At 31.5% G+C, this 14936-nt stretch overlaps 2 long non-coding RNA genes across 2 annotated transcripts; both read right to left on the bottom strand.

Annotated features, from left to right (window-relative positions):
- Positions 1 to 7459: 7459 nt before the first annotated feature.
- On the bottom strand, positions 7460 to 9307 carry LOC124454111. The gene is made up of 3 exons (XR_006951346.1): positions 8923 to 9307; positions 7922 to 8038; positions 7460 to 7499 (listed from the first exon to the last, which is right to left on the bottom strand). It is a non-coding gene; the product is annotated as an uncharacterized LOC124454111 (long non-coding RNA).
- A 1956-nt stretch (positions 9308 to 11263) lies between these two features.
- On the bottom strand, positions 11264 to 14014 carry LOC124454110. The gene is made up of 3 exons (XR_006951345.1): positions 13979 to 14014; positions 12325 to 12713; positions 11264 to 11429 (listed from the first exon to the last, which is right to left on the bottom strand). It is a non-coding gene; the product is annotated as an uncharacterized LOC124454110 (long non-coding RNA).
- Positions 14015 to 14936: the final 922 nt, after the last annotated feature.

Here is a 14936-nt window from a genome sequence, read left to right on the forward strand (position 1 = left end):
GCACACCATTACAAGACATAACGTTACACGGTTGTCTAAATTTGGAGATGCTCCTTTTTAATATGCAAAAAAATTTTAATGGAGCTTCATAAGCTACAGCCTGCAGCTTTAAAAAGACATAACTAATGTAAAAATCGTAACCAAACTGATAATATAAGGATTATCACATTCCTCCACGGAAAATTTGGTCAATGGGCTGCCCTTTTTCTCTAGGATTATCGAATCTTTCTATGGGCAATCATAAAATTGGTTATGTTTAATTATGTACTCGTGGAACAAGTTGTGTTTATTTGGTTAATTTACGTCTGAAGCTGTGTTCATACTTAAGGCATTTGTCAATATATGTGTCAGTATTATAAAATCATACTAAATGTTCAAAATATTCTTAGGGGATCACCCAAATAATTCAGTTTATCATCTTTGTACAAAAGGTAAATAATGTACATACAAACCTGAACATTGTACACCAGCATCTTCATAATGTCTACAATTATGCAATCCCCATCCTCTATGTGAACAACTCGATATATTTTTTTCATTTCCTATACAACGAACTTTGCTCAACCATATTCTTCCACTGCCATGTGGAACATTACCTCCTAGTAAAGCCCTGACAGCATAATCATAACCAAGTTGTTGACAAACAACTTTAGCATCGTCTATATCCCAGCCATCATCACAAACTGTTCCCCATTCTCCATTGTAAAATACTTCCACACGACCTCTGCCAAAAGAACTTTCTGGTCCCCGAAGTCTAACAGAGTTGATAACTGATAAAAACAGAAAATAAAGAGATATTGCAAAACATAGAAGTCACAACTCCGAATTATTCTAATTACATGTATACATATAAAGTATCCTGTTATGTTGGATGTCATTGTAAAATATTCTTTTGCAAAATTAATTATTTTGAATTAGTAACAAAATATTGATAAAAAAACTTAACATAAATACCATATAAAGACGTTTTGGACTGTTAAACACACTATTTGACTTTTATATATCGAAAAAACTTTTATTTAGATCAGTCCTCATTTCTTTTTGAAATAAAGATAACTTTTTAACCCTTTGATTTGCAAACTTTCCCCATTGGTGTTCCATTCAATCATTTGATTTTATTGCCATATGGCAACACTACCCCATAACTTGTTGAAACAAGCAAAAAATAAACAGTAAATTGTTCACATAGTCTCTTCGTTTACAACGTGGGAATCTTTATCGTATTTTTAAAATAACCGTCTTTTTAATTACTCAGAAATACGTTTCGGGTGCTCTCTAGGCATAGCTTATGCTAAGCCTTAACGGTTTGTAAAAAAGAATTTAAAAAGAATTCTTCAGATAGACAGCACACCATTACAAGACATAACGTTACACGGTAGTCTAAATTTGGAGATGCTCCTTTTTAATATGCAAAAAAATTTTAATGGAGCTTCATAAGCTACAGCCTGCAGCTTTAAAAAGACATAATTAATGTAAAAATCGTAACCAAACTGATAATATAAGGATTATCACATTCCTCCACGGAAAATTTGGTCAATGGGCTGCCCTTTTTCTCTAGGATTATCGAATCTTTCTATGGGCAATCATAAAATTGGTTATGTTTAATTATGTACTCGTGGAACGAGTTGTATTTATTTGGTTGATTTACGTCCGAAGCTGTGTTCATACTTAAGGCATTTGTCAATATATGCGTCAGTATTATAAAATCATACTAAATGTTCAAATTATTCTTTGGGGATCACCAAAATAATTCAGTTTATCATCTTTGTACAAAAGGTAAATAATGTACATACAAACCTGAACATTGTACACCAGCATCTTCATAATGTCTACAATTATGCAATCCCCATCCTCTATGTGGACAACTCGATATATTTTTTTCATTTCCTATACAACGAACTTTGCTCAACCATATTCTTCCACTGCCATACAGAACATTACCTCTTAGTAAAGCCCTGAAATAATAGTCATAACCAAGTTGTCGACAAACAACTTTAGCATCGTCTATATCCCAGCCATCATCACAAACTGTTCCCCATTCTCCATTGTAAAATACTTCCACACGACCTCTGCCAAAAGAACTTTCTGGTCCCCGAAGTCTAACAGAGTTGATAACTGATAAAAAAAGAAAATAAAGAGATATTGCAAAACATAGAAGTCTCAACTCCGAATTATTCTAATTACATGTATACATATAAAGTATCCTAATATGTTAGATGCCATTGTAAAAACTTCTTAGGCGAAATTAATGAATTAAATTAGTAACAAAAAATTGATAAAAAAACTTACATGAGTACAATATCAAAACGTTTTGGACAAATAGACACTATTTGACTTTCATGAGTCTAAATAATTTTTTATTTAGATCATTCCTCATTTTTTTTGTAATATAAATATCTTATTAACCTTTTAACTTGCGAATGTTCCCCATTGGTTTTCCATTTAATCAATTGATTTTATTGCCATATGGCAACACTGCCCCATAACTTGTTGAAACAAGCAAAAAATAAACAGTAAATTGTTCACAATATCTCTTCATTTACAACGTGGGAATCTTTATCGTATTTTTAAAATAACCGTCTTTTTAATTATTCAGAAATACGTTTCGGGTGCTCTCTAGGCATAGCTTATGCTAAGCCTTAACGGTTTGTAAAAAACAAATTTAAAAATGAATTCTTCAGATAGACAGCACGCCATTACAAGACATAAAGTTACAAGGTAGTCTAAATTTGGAGATGCTCCTTTTTAATATGCAAAAAAATTTTAATGGAACTTCATAAGCTACAGCCTGCAGCTTTAAAAAGACATAATTAATGTAAAAATCGTAACCAAACTGATAATATAAGGATTATCACATTCCTCCACGAAAAATTTGGTCAATGGGCTGCCCTTTTTCTCTAGGATTATCGAATCTTTCTATGGGCAATCATAAAATTGGTTATGTTTAATTATGTACTCGTGGAACGAGTTGTGTTTATTTGGTTAATTTACGTCCGAAGCTGTGTTCATACTTAAGGCATTTGTCAATATATGAGTCAGTATTATAAAATCATACTAAATGTTCAAATTATTCTTTGGGGATCACCCAAATAATTCAGTTTATCATCTTTGTACAAAAGGTAAATAATGTACATACAAACCTGAACATTGTACACCAGCATCTTCATAATGTCTACAATTATGCAATCCCCATCCTCTATGTGAACAACTCAATATATTTTTTTCATTTCCTATACAACGAACTTTGCTCAACCATATTCTTCCACTGCCATGTGGAACATTACCTCCTAGTAAAGCCCTGACAGCATAATCATAACCAAGTTGTTGACAAACAACTTTAGCATCGTTTATATCCCAGCCATCATCACAAATTGTTCCCCATTCACCATTGTAAAATACTTCCACAGGACCTATTCCACTAAAACGTCTTGGTCCCCGAAGTCTAACAGAGTTTAAAGCTGTTCAAAATAGAAAATAAATAGATATTGCTTTACACAGAAGTCTAACTCCGAATTATTCTAAGTTACATGTATACATATAAAGTATCCTGTTATGTTGGATGTCATTGTAAAATATTCTTTTGCAAAATTAATTATTTTGAATTAGTAACAAAATATTGATAAAAAAACTTAACATAAATACCATATAAAGACGTTTTGGACTGTTAAACACACTATTTGACTTTTATATATCGAAAAAACTTTTATTTAGATCAGTCCTCATTTCTTTTTGAAATATAAATAACTTTTTAACCCTTTGATTTGCAAACTTTCCCCATTGGTGTTCCATTCAACCATTTGATTTTATTGCCATATGGCAACACTACCCCATAACTTGTTGAAACAAGCAAAAAATAAACAGTAAATTGTTCACAATATCTCTTCATTTACAACGTGGGAATCTTTATCGTATTTTTAAAATAACCGTCTTTTTAATTATTCAGAAATACGTTTCGGGTGCTCTCTAGGCATAGCTTATGCTAAGCCTTAACGGTTTGTAAAAAACAAATTTAAAAATGAATTCTTCAGATAGACAGCACGCCATTACAAGACATAAAGTTACAAGGTAGTCTAAATTTGGAGATGCTCCTTTTTAATATGCAAAAAAATTTTAATGGAACTTCATAAGCTACAGCCTGCAGCTTTAAAAAGACATAATTAATGTAAAAATCGTAACCAAACTGATAATATAAGGATTATCACATTCCTCCACGAAAAATTTGGTCAATGGGCTGCCCTTTTTCTCTAGGATTATCGAATCTTTCTATGGGCAATCATAAAATTGGTTATGTTTAATTATGTACTCGTGGAACGAGTTGTGTTTATTTGGTTAATTTACGTCCGAAGCTGTGTTCATACTTAAGGCATTTGTCAATATATGAGTCAGTATTATAAAATCATACTAAATGTTCAAATTATTCTTTGGGGATCACCCAAATAATTCAGTTTATCATCTTTGTACAAAAGGTAAATAATGTACATACAAACCTGAACATTGTACACCAGCATCTTCATAATGTCTACAATTATGCAATCCCCATCCTCTATGTGAACAACTCGATATATTTTTTTCATTTCCTATACAACGAACTTTTCTCAACCATATTCTTCCACTGCCGTAAGGAACATAACCTCCTAGTAAAGCCCTGACAGCATAATCATAACCAAGTTGTTGACAAACAACTTTAGCATCGTTTATATCCCAGCCATCATCACAAATTGTTCCCCATTCACCATTGTAAAATACTTCCACAGGACCTATTCCACTAAAACGTCTTGGTCCCCGAAGTCTAACAGAGTTTAAAGCTGTTCAAAATAGAAAATAAATAGATATTGCTTTACACAGAAGTCTAACTCCGAATTATTCTAAGTTACATGTATACATATAAAGTATCCTGTTATGTTGGATGTCATTGTAAAATATTCTTTTGCAAAATTAATTATTTTGAATTAGTAACAAAATATTGATAAAAAAACTTAACATAAATACCATATAAAGACGTTTTGGACTGTTAAACACACTATTTGACTTTTATATATCGAAAAAACTTTTATTTAGATCAGTCCTCATTTCTTTTTGAAATATAAATAACTTTTTAACCCTTTGATTTGCAAACTTTCCCCATTGGTGTTCCATTCAATCATTTTATTTTATTGCCATATGGCAACACTACCCCATAAGTTGTTGAAACAAGCAAAAAATAAACAGTAAATTGTTCACATAGTCTCTTCGTTTACAACGTGGGAATCTTTATCGCATTTTTAAAATAACCGTCTTTTTAATTATTCAGAAATACGTTTCGGGTGCTCTCTAGGCATTGCTTATGCTAAGCCTTAACGGTTTGTAAAAAACGAATTTAAAAATGAATTCTTCAGATAGACAGCACACCATTACAAGACATAACGTTACACGGTAGTCTAAATTTGGAGATGCTCCTTTTTAATATGCAAAAAAAATTTAATGGAGCTTCATAAGCTACAGCCTGCAGCTTTAAAAAGACATAATTAATGTAAAAATCGTAACCAAACTGATAATATAAGGATTATCACATTCCTCCACGGAAAATTTGGTCAATGGGCTGCCCCTTTTCTCTAAGATTATCGAATCTTTCTATGGGCAATCATAAAATTGGTTATGTTTAATTATGTACTCGTGGAACGAGTTGTGTTTATTTGGTTAATTTACGTCCGAAGCTGTGTTCATACTTAAGGCATTTGTCAATATATGTGTCAGTATTATAAAATCATACTAAATGTTCAAATTATTCTTAGGGGATCACCCAAATAATTCAGTTTATCATCTTTGTACAAAAGGTAAATAATGTACATACAAACCTGAACATTGTACACCAGCATCTTCATAATGTCTACAATTATGCAATCCCCATCCTCTATGTGAACAACTCGATATATTTTTTTCATTTCCTATACAACGAACTTTTCTCAACCATATTCTTCCACTGCCGTAAGGAACATAACCTCCTAGTAAAGCCCTGACAGCATAATCATAACCAAGTTGTTGACAAACAACTTTAGCATCGTTTAAGTCCCAGCTATCATCACAAATTGTTCCCTATTCACCATTGTAAAATACTTCCACACGACCTCTACCAATAAAACTTTCTGGTCCCCGAAGTCTAACAGAGTTGATAACTGATAAGAAAAGAAAATAAAGAGATATTGCAAAACATAGAAGTCTCAACTCCGAATTATTCTAAGTTACATGTATACATATAAAGTATCCTGTTATGTTGGATGTCATTGTAAAATATTCTTTTGCAAAATTAATTATTTTGAATTAGTAACAAAATATTGATAAAAAAACTTAACATAAATACCATATAAAGACGTTTTGGACTGTTAAACACACTATTTGACTTTTATATATCGAAAAAACTTTTATTTAGATCAGTCCTCATTTCTTTTTGAAATATAAATAACTTTTTAACCCTTTGATTTGCAAACTTTCCCCATTGGTGTTCCATTCAATCATTTGATTTTATTGCCATATGGCAACACTACCCCATAACTTGTTGAAACAAGCAAAAAATAAACAGTAAATTGTTCACATAGTCTCTTCGTTTACAACGTGGGAATCTTTATCGCATTTTTAAAATAACCGTCATTTTAATTATTCAGAAATACGTTTCGGGTGCTCTCTAGGCATAGCTCATGCTAAGCCTTAACGGTTTGTAAAAAACGAATTTAAAAATGAATTCTTCAGATAGACAGCACACCATTACAAGACATAACGTTACACGGTAGTCTAAATTTGGAAATGCTCCTTTTTAATATGCAAAAAAATTTTAATGGAGCTTCATAAGCTACAGCCTGCAGCTTTAAAAAGACATAATTAATGTAAAAATCGTAACCAAACTGATAATATAAGGATTATCACATTCCTCCACGGAAAATTTGGTCAATGGTCTGCCCCTTTTCTCTAGGATTATCGAATCTTTCTATGGGCAATCATAAAATTGGTTATGTTTAATTATGTACTCGTGGAACGAGTTGTGTTTATTTGGTTAATTTACGTCCGAAGCTGTGTTCATACTTAAGGCATTTGTCAATATATGTGTCAGTATTATAAAATCATACTAAATGTTCAAATTATTCTTAGGGGATCACCCAAATAATTCAGTTATCATCTTTGTACAAAAGGTAAATAATGTACATACAAACCTGAACATTGTACACCAGCATCTTCATAATGTCTACAATTATGCAATCCCCATCCTCTATGTGAACAACTCGATATATTTTTTTCATTTCCTATACAACGAACTTTACTCAACCATATTCTTCCACTGCCATGTGGAACATTACCTCCTAGTAGAGCCCTGACAGCATAATCATAACTAAGTTGTTGACAAACAACTTTAGCATCGTTTAAGTCCCAGCCATCATCACAAATTGTTCCCCATTCTCCATTGTAAAATACTTCCACACGACCTCTACCAATAGAACTTTCTGGTCCCCGAAGTCTAACAGTGTTGATAACTGATAAAAAAAGAAAATAAAGAGATATTGCAAAACATAGAAGTCTCAACTCCGAAATATTCAAGTTTATTCTAATGACCGAAAGTTTTACTTCCTATTACTTATTTATAACCTAGACACCCAGAAGAAGCTGAACATCAGCTGTGACGTCATGTGGAAAGGGTCTAATGAAGCTTTTCATAAATTTATTACTGATTTCCTGCTAGATGGTATTGATAATGATGAACTTGTATGTGTGGCTGTGAGCCTTATTTTTGTGGTTACATGTATAATGTAGATGCAGCAAATTCCTTGCACAGAAGCAACAGCACAGAGAACAGCTAAGGATTCTCAACAAAAACAAAGTTTAAAACTGCACAGAGATGCTCTTTATTCATGATCGGTGATAAAAAATCTTGATAAAGACAGTAATAAATCCATACCTTGGCACGAGTTACATTTTCCTGAGTATCCTTCCATACACGTGCAGTTCAATGTTCCATTAATTTTACGATAGTATGTGTTGGGTCCACACAAAGGAAATTGAAAAGGAAATATATCTATTAATAAAATTAAAAATAAAATCAACCAGGGATTTTAAATGAAACATGTTCTTCCTCAAAGAACACAATTTCTCACTCAGTATCCACGTTGACGTACCCAGCAAGCAAGTTTGTTATGCAATGTTGGTAATTTTGATGTTCGCGCATTTCGTAAAAAACAAAACAATTAAATAAATGTTGAAAATTTACAGAGTATGAACAAATTTGCTGGCTGTTTGAGACACTATAAGGGATATACTAAAGAAGTTAGATCATTGAAAAATGTTCAGAAATTATCAATTCATCAATAATTCTCACAAAATTTGTCAAAGCTAATGTATTTTCGCATTGCCTTGTCTTGTTTATTTAAAAGTAAAATAAATTAAAAATTAATCTGGAAAACCATAAGAGTACGTCGTAATTGCCTCAATTTGAACTGCATGCACAAAGAAAATGAAAACTTTCAAATCTAGTTCAACCAAAGATGTAAAAGTTTGCAATGTACTAAAATTTTAGAAAATTTGATAAATACTAAGCTCACTGCACAACATGCTCAATTTGGACGTTTTTGTCTTTCAATCTATTTTCATGAATTTATTTCTTATTTAAGACTGATTACAAGCCAAAGTGATTCTTGAAATGATGTAAGAAACAATAAAGAGTTAAATTTAACATCCAAGAAGTTTGACAAGAATAGACAAACGGCAAAAACGTCCAAATTAGGCACTTTGCACTTTGAACTTAATGTTTATCAAATTTTCTATAATTTTGGAAGGAAGAACAAGCGTTTACTAAGGCAATGTAACTTTGAACTTTTTAACATCTTTCTATTTTATGAACATTAGCGTGAGAGTTTTTGCAAGTCTTAGATTATCATGTCAAATAAGTAAATATTTAGCTACCGTTTGAGTCAGGAGTGATACTATTTATAGCTACAGCCAAATGAAGATAAGTTTTGTTTGCAGGAAGAAAAAATTTACGTCTCGTACGTTGATCTGTTGTGTTATGGACACTAACGACACTTTGTCCAAGACTAGTCACGATATAAATGAAATCCCCAAATACTGCCATGGGACCTCGTGAAGTTCCAAAATCAATTACATTATGGGAGTTGTAATCACAAGAAAAAATGTTTCCGTTTGAAACTCGCCAATAAATCTTCTCTTTAGCCATGTCAAGCGTTAGATCAAGTGCTATTGACTGAAGTAAAACTGAAAAAATATGATGTTTATTTGCAGTCATGCTCCATAACCATAAGAAAAGTTCTGTACCTTCTGCCAAGAATAGATACCTTAATAAAAATATTTGTTTTGTACATTAGTTTTCTCTATACGTACTGAAATACATTAACAATTGGCAGGATAATATATGCAAGAAAAGAAAGATAGAATACTTTTTTAGTTTAGACAAAGATGTTGTCAAAGTATTCAGAACTACTTTCATATAGAGACTGTTTAATGGAACATATTCACAAAATTTGATAATATAGCAACATAAAGCTATTGTAACTAACAGGAAAAGATCTCCTTTATCATTTGAAATCTCCCTTTTAAAAACCGAACTAAAATATATGAAGTAATCAAACATTGCATTTGGTTCAGAATATAATAATAAATGTAATATGTTATTTTTATTCACATAACTTCTATAATGATTGGTATTGTTTGCGATTATTGTTTGAAGGAGCAATGCTGTAGTATACAAAAGAGCACAGTATAGCAACAAACAATGCTCCCAATTTGTTGAAATCTTTTGTGCAGGGCATATCTTATTAAGCATATAATTACCATGGAGGCGTCAAGCAAATTGCTTTTTCTGACAAAGAAAAGCCCTCTTAGGTGGCTAGCCGAAGCCATTAATGGAATTAAATGTATAACACTAAGTTGCACAGTGAAGTTGTACTACTTTTTTGTAGGTTGTGGAAAGCCAAGGTTCTGTGAGTATTTGACTAAAGTTTTATGTTCAAAGTAATTATTTAATATTTTATTTTAGTTTCTACCGCTCTGTTTTATTTCATTTAATGACTTCATCATATATAAACATTGATCCCTCCAGTGTTACCTTTTTTCTCAAAGCTCTTTGGTTGCTCAACATAAATATCGCTGTCGATTTTTGAAATTTCAGGATCTGCATTTTTTTTTTCTACTGCATGTGTGCTGAATAATCACACGAAGCGTGTTCATTATTGCAGTTGGTTTGAAATGCCTTATAGTCACACAATAAAATTTTGCTGGCCAAATATCTCCGAAAGACGTTGATTTTAATAAAAATCTGTCGAACAATATGACGTTTGTTTCTTTATAGCCAACAAAATACTTAATATTCGCTCCCTCGGGAAAAAGCGAGTTTTGATTTCCCCGGAAAATCGATATTTTTTTCTATTATTAAACCTTTAAATAACAAACCATAATACGGACTTATAAAATTCAACTTTTCTATTAAATTAAAACACCGTCTCTAAAAACAAAAACTCTTACCTTACTTAAAAAAACCCTCCAATAGATTGACATAGTTTATTAATTTTACGCTTACAAGTAAATAAAAGGAGTTTCAATATCGCCTTACCCATGTTTTGAGTTAAATGCAATGCTGGAAAATTGTAAGCCTGGTTGAAGCCTCATAAAACTTAGAATTTTCGTTTTCAAATAAATTTGGTAGATAATGTTCGTGCTGTCAATGAAAAATATACGACGACCATTCCAGTCAACTGTAATATCATGAGCAAAAATATTTTTTGCAAAAATTTCGTTTCTAGCCAAGTCAAGATTTCCCCGTTTGATGTCTTTGTCATCAATGTAGTAAAGCACGTTTTCAACTACATCAATTTCTATGTCATAATATCTTGGTGCATGGTCATATTTATTCTTACTGGAGCCATTAATAGTGCTAACACGAATATCTCCAGTAATAGAATCAACAGAGTATATTTTATCAAAGCTCATAATAATCAAATATGGCTTTGGATAAACATCTAAATAAATAATAAAAAAACTACAAATAACAACGATGAGAGTGGATTAAAAAAATGCAAATTTTTATAGAATTTACGATCATAATATTTTGTGAAAGACCAGAATAAGTATTTTTAGAAAGAATTTGTATGTGTGGCTGTGAGCCTTATTTTTGTGGTTACATGTAAAATGTAGATGCAGCAAATTCCTTGCACAGAATCAACAGCACAGAGAACAGCTCAGGATTCTCAACAAAGAACAAAGTTTTAAAACTGCACAGAGATGCTCTTTGTTCATGATCGGTGATAAAATATCTTGATAAAGATAGTAATGAATCATACCTGGGCACAAGTTACATTCTCGTGAAATTCCTTCCAAGCACGTGCAGTTCAATGTTCCATGAATTTTACGATAGTATGTGTTGGGTCCACAAAAAGGAAAGCGAAAAGTGTTTGTCGCTATATAGATTAATAAAATTAAAAATAAAATCAACAATGGATTTTAAACGAAACATGTTCTTCCTGAAAGAACACAATTTGTCACTCAGTATGCACGTTGACGTACCCAGCAAGCAAGTTTGTTATGCAATGTTGGTATTTTTGGTTACGCATTTCGTAAAAACAAAACAATTAAATAAATGTTGAAAATTTACAGAGTATGAACAAATTTGCTGGCTGTTTGGGACACTATAATGGATATACTAAAGAAGTTAGATAATTGAAAAATGTTCAGAAAATTATCACTTCATCAGTAGTTCTTACAAAATGTGTCAAAGCTCATGTATTTTGGCATGGCTTTGCCTTGTTTATTTAAAGTAAAATGAATAAAAAATTAATCTCGAAAACCATGAGAGTACTTCGTAATCGCCTCAATTTGAACAGCATGCACAAAGAAAATGAAAAGTTTCAAATCTAGTTTAATCCAAAGATGTAAAAGTTTAAACTCTGTTTTGCAATATACTGAAATTTTAAGAAATTTGATAAACATTGAGCTCACTGCACAACATGATCAATTTGGACGTTTTTGTCTTTCAATCTATTTTCACGATTATTTTATTTAAGACTGATTTCAAGCCCAGGTGATTATTTAAATGATGTAAGAAACAATAAAGACTTAAATTTAACACCCAAGAAGTTTGATAAGAATAGACAAACGGGAAAAATGTCCAAATTAGACACTTTGCACTTTGAATATAATGTTCATCAAATTTTCTATAATTTTGGAAGGAAGAACAACCGTTTACTAAGGCAATGTAACTTTGAACTTTTTAACATCTTTCTATTTTATGAACATTAGCGTGAGAGTTTTTGCAAGTCTTAGATTATCATGTCAAATAAGTAAATATTTAGCTACCGTTTGAGTCAGGAGTCATACTATTTATAGCTACAGCCAAATGAAGATAAGCGTTGTTTGCAGGAAGAAAAAATTTACGTCTCGTACGTTGATCTGTTGTGTTGTGGACACTAACGACACTTCGTCCAACACTAGTCATGATATAAATCAAATCTCCAAATACTGCCATGGGACCTCCTGAAGTTCCAAAATCAATTACATTATGGGAGTAGTAATCACAAGAAAAAACATTTCCGTTTGAAACTCGCCAATAAATTTTCTCTTTAGCCATGTCAAGCGTTAGATCTTGTGCTATTGACTGAAGTGAAACTGAAAAAATATGATGTTTATTTGCAGTCATGCTCCATAACCATAAGAAAAGTTCTGTACTTTCTGCCAAGAATAGATACCTTAATAAAAATATTTGTTTGGTACATTAGTTTTCTCTATACGTACTGAAATACATAAACAATTGGCAGGCTAATATATGCAAGAAAGGAAAGATAGAATACTTTTTTAGTTTAGACAAAGATGTTGTCAAAGTATTCAGAACTACCTTCATATATAGACTGTTTAATGGAACATATTCATAAAATTTGATAATATAGCAACATAAAGCTATTGTAACTAACAGAAAAGGATCATCTTTATCATTTGAAATCTCTCTCTTAAAAACCGAACTAAAATATATGAAGTAATCAAACATTGCATTTGGTTCAGAATATAATAATAAATGTAATATGTTATTTTTATTCACATAACTTCTATAATGATTGGTATTGTTTGCGATTATTGTTTGAATGAGTAATGCTGTAGTATACAAAAGAGCACAGTATAGCAACAAACAATGCTCCCAATTTGTTGAAATCTTTTGTGTAGGGCATATCTATTAAGCATATAATTACCATGGAGGCGTCAAGCAAATTGCTTTTTCTGAAAAAGAAAAGCCCTCTTAGGTGGCTAGCCGAAGCCATTAATGGAATTAAATGTATAGCACTAAGTTGCACAGTGAAGTTGTACTACTTTTTTGTAGGTTGTGGAAAGCCAAGGTTCTGTGAGTATTTGACTAAAGTTTTATGTTCAAAGTAATTATTTAATATTTTATTTTAGTTTCTACCGCTCTGTTTTATTTCATTTAATGACTTCATCATATATAAACATTGATCCCTCCGTTGTTACCTTTTTTCTTAAAGCTCTTTGGTTGCTCAACATAAATATCGCTGTCGATTTTTAAAATTTCAGGATCTGCATGTTATTTTCTACTGCATGTGTGCTGAATAATCACACGAAGCGTGTTCATTATTGCAGTTGGTTTGAAATGCCTTATAGTCACACAATAAAATTTTGCTGGCCAAATATCTCCGAAAGACGTTGATTTTAATAAAAATCGGTCGAACTATATGACGTTTGTTTCTTTATAGCCAACAAAATACTTAATATTCGCTCCCTTGGGAAAAGCGAGTTTTGATTTCCCCGAAAATCGATATTTTTCTATTATTAAACCTTTAAATAACAAACCATAATACGGACTTATAAAATTCAACTTTTCTATTAAATTAAAACACCGTCTCTAAAACAAAACTCTTACCTTACTTAAGAAAACCCTCCAATAGATTGACATAGTTTATTAATTTTACGCTTACAAGTAAATAAAAGAATTTCAATATCGCCTTACCCATGTTTTGAGTCAAATGCAATGCTGGAAAATTGTAAGCCTGGTTGAAGCCTCATAACACTTGTAATTTTATTTTCAAATAAATTTGGTAGATAATGTTGGTGGAGTCAATGTAAAAGATACGACGACCAATCCAGTCAACTGTAATATCATGAACAGAAACATTTTTCGCAAAAATTTCGTTTCTAGTCAAGTCAAGACTTCCCCGTTTGATGTCTTTGTCATCAATGTAGTAAAGCACGTTTTCAACTACATCAATTTCTATGTCATTATATCTTGACGCATGGTCGGATTTATTCTTACTGGAACCATTAATAGTGCTGACATGAATATCTCCAGTAATAGAATCAACAGAGTATATTTTATCAAAGGTCATAATAATCAAATATGGCTTTGGATAAACATCTAAATAAATAATAAAAAAACTATAAATAACAACGATGAAAGTGGATTTAAAAAATGCAAATTTTCATAGAATTTACGATCATAATATTTTGTGAAAGACCAGAATAACTATTTTTAGAAAGAATTATTAACTGTAGAAATATTACTAATCACTGAAATTAGATTGGCTGCACAACTTCTACCTATTTTTGTTGAATACTGTTTTTGGTGCTATGAACAAGAAACTATGAAAATTTGTCAAATCTAAAGATTATACCTTTGTAAAAACACATTTCTGTTTGTATTTGCATCATTTCTTTGTTGTATTGTTTTACTTCCTTGCATGCAGTTGCGTTATCGTCATTGCCATTTTTATCAACGCAAGTTTCCATCCATTCTTTCACGTTATCTTTTAGTGTCTCTAAGCTTTTCTTGCAGATTGATATGTCGTCATTACCATTTACTATTTGTACACTAATAGACAGGATTATAAGAGTCCCAAGAAACGCTTTTGTTGAGCTTGATATCATCTTTATTTTCTATTTGTTAAAAATTGGACGATTATTAATTTCTT

The sequence above is a fragment of the Xenia sp. Carnegie-2017 genome, unplaced genomic scaffold (genome assembly GCF_021976095.1).
Source record: "Xenia sp. Carnegie-2017 unplaced genomic scaffold, XeniaSp_v1 HiC_scaffold_3, whole genome shotgun sequence".
In the NCBI taxonomy this organism is placed as follows: domain Eukaryota; kingdom Metazoa; phylum Cnidaria; class Anthozoa; order Malacalcyonacea; family Xeniidae; genus Xenia; species Xenia sp. Carnegie-2017.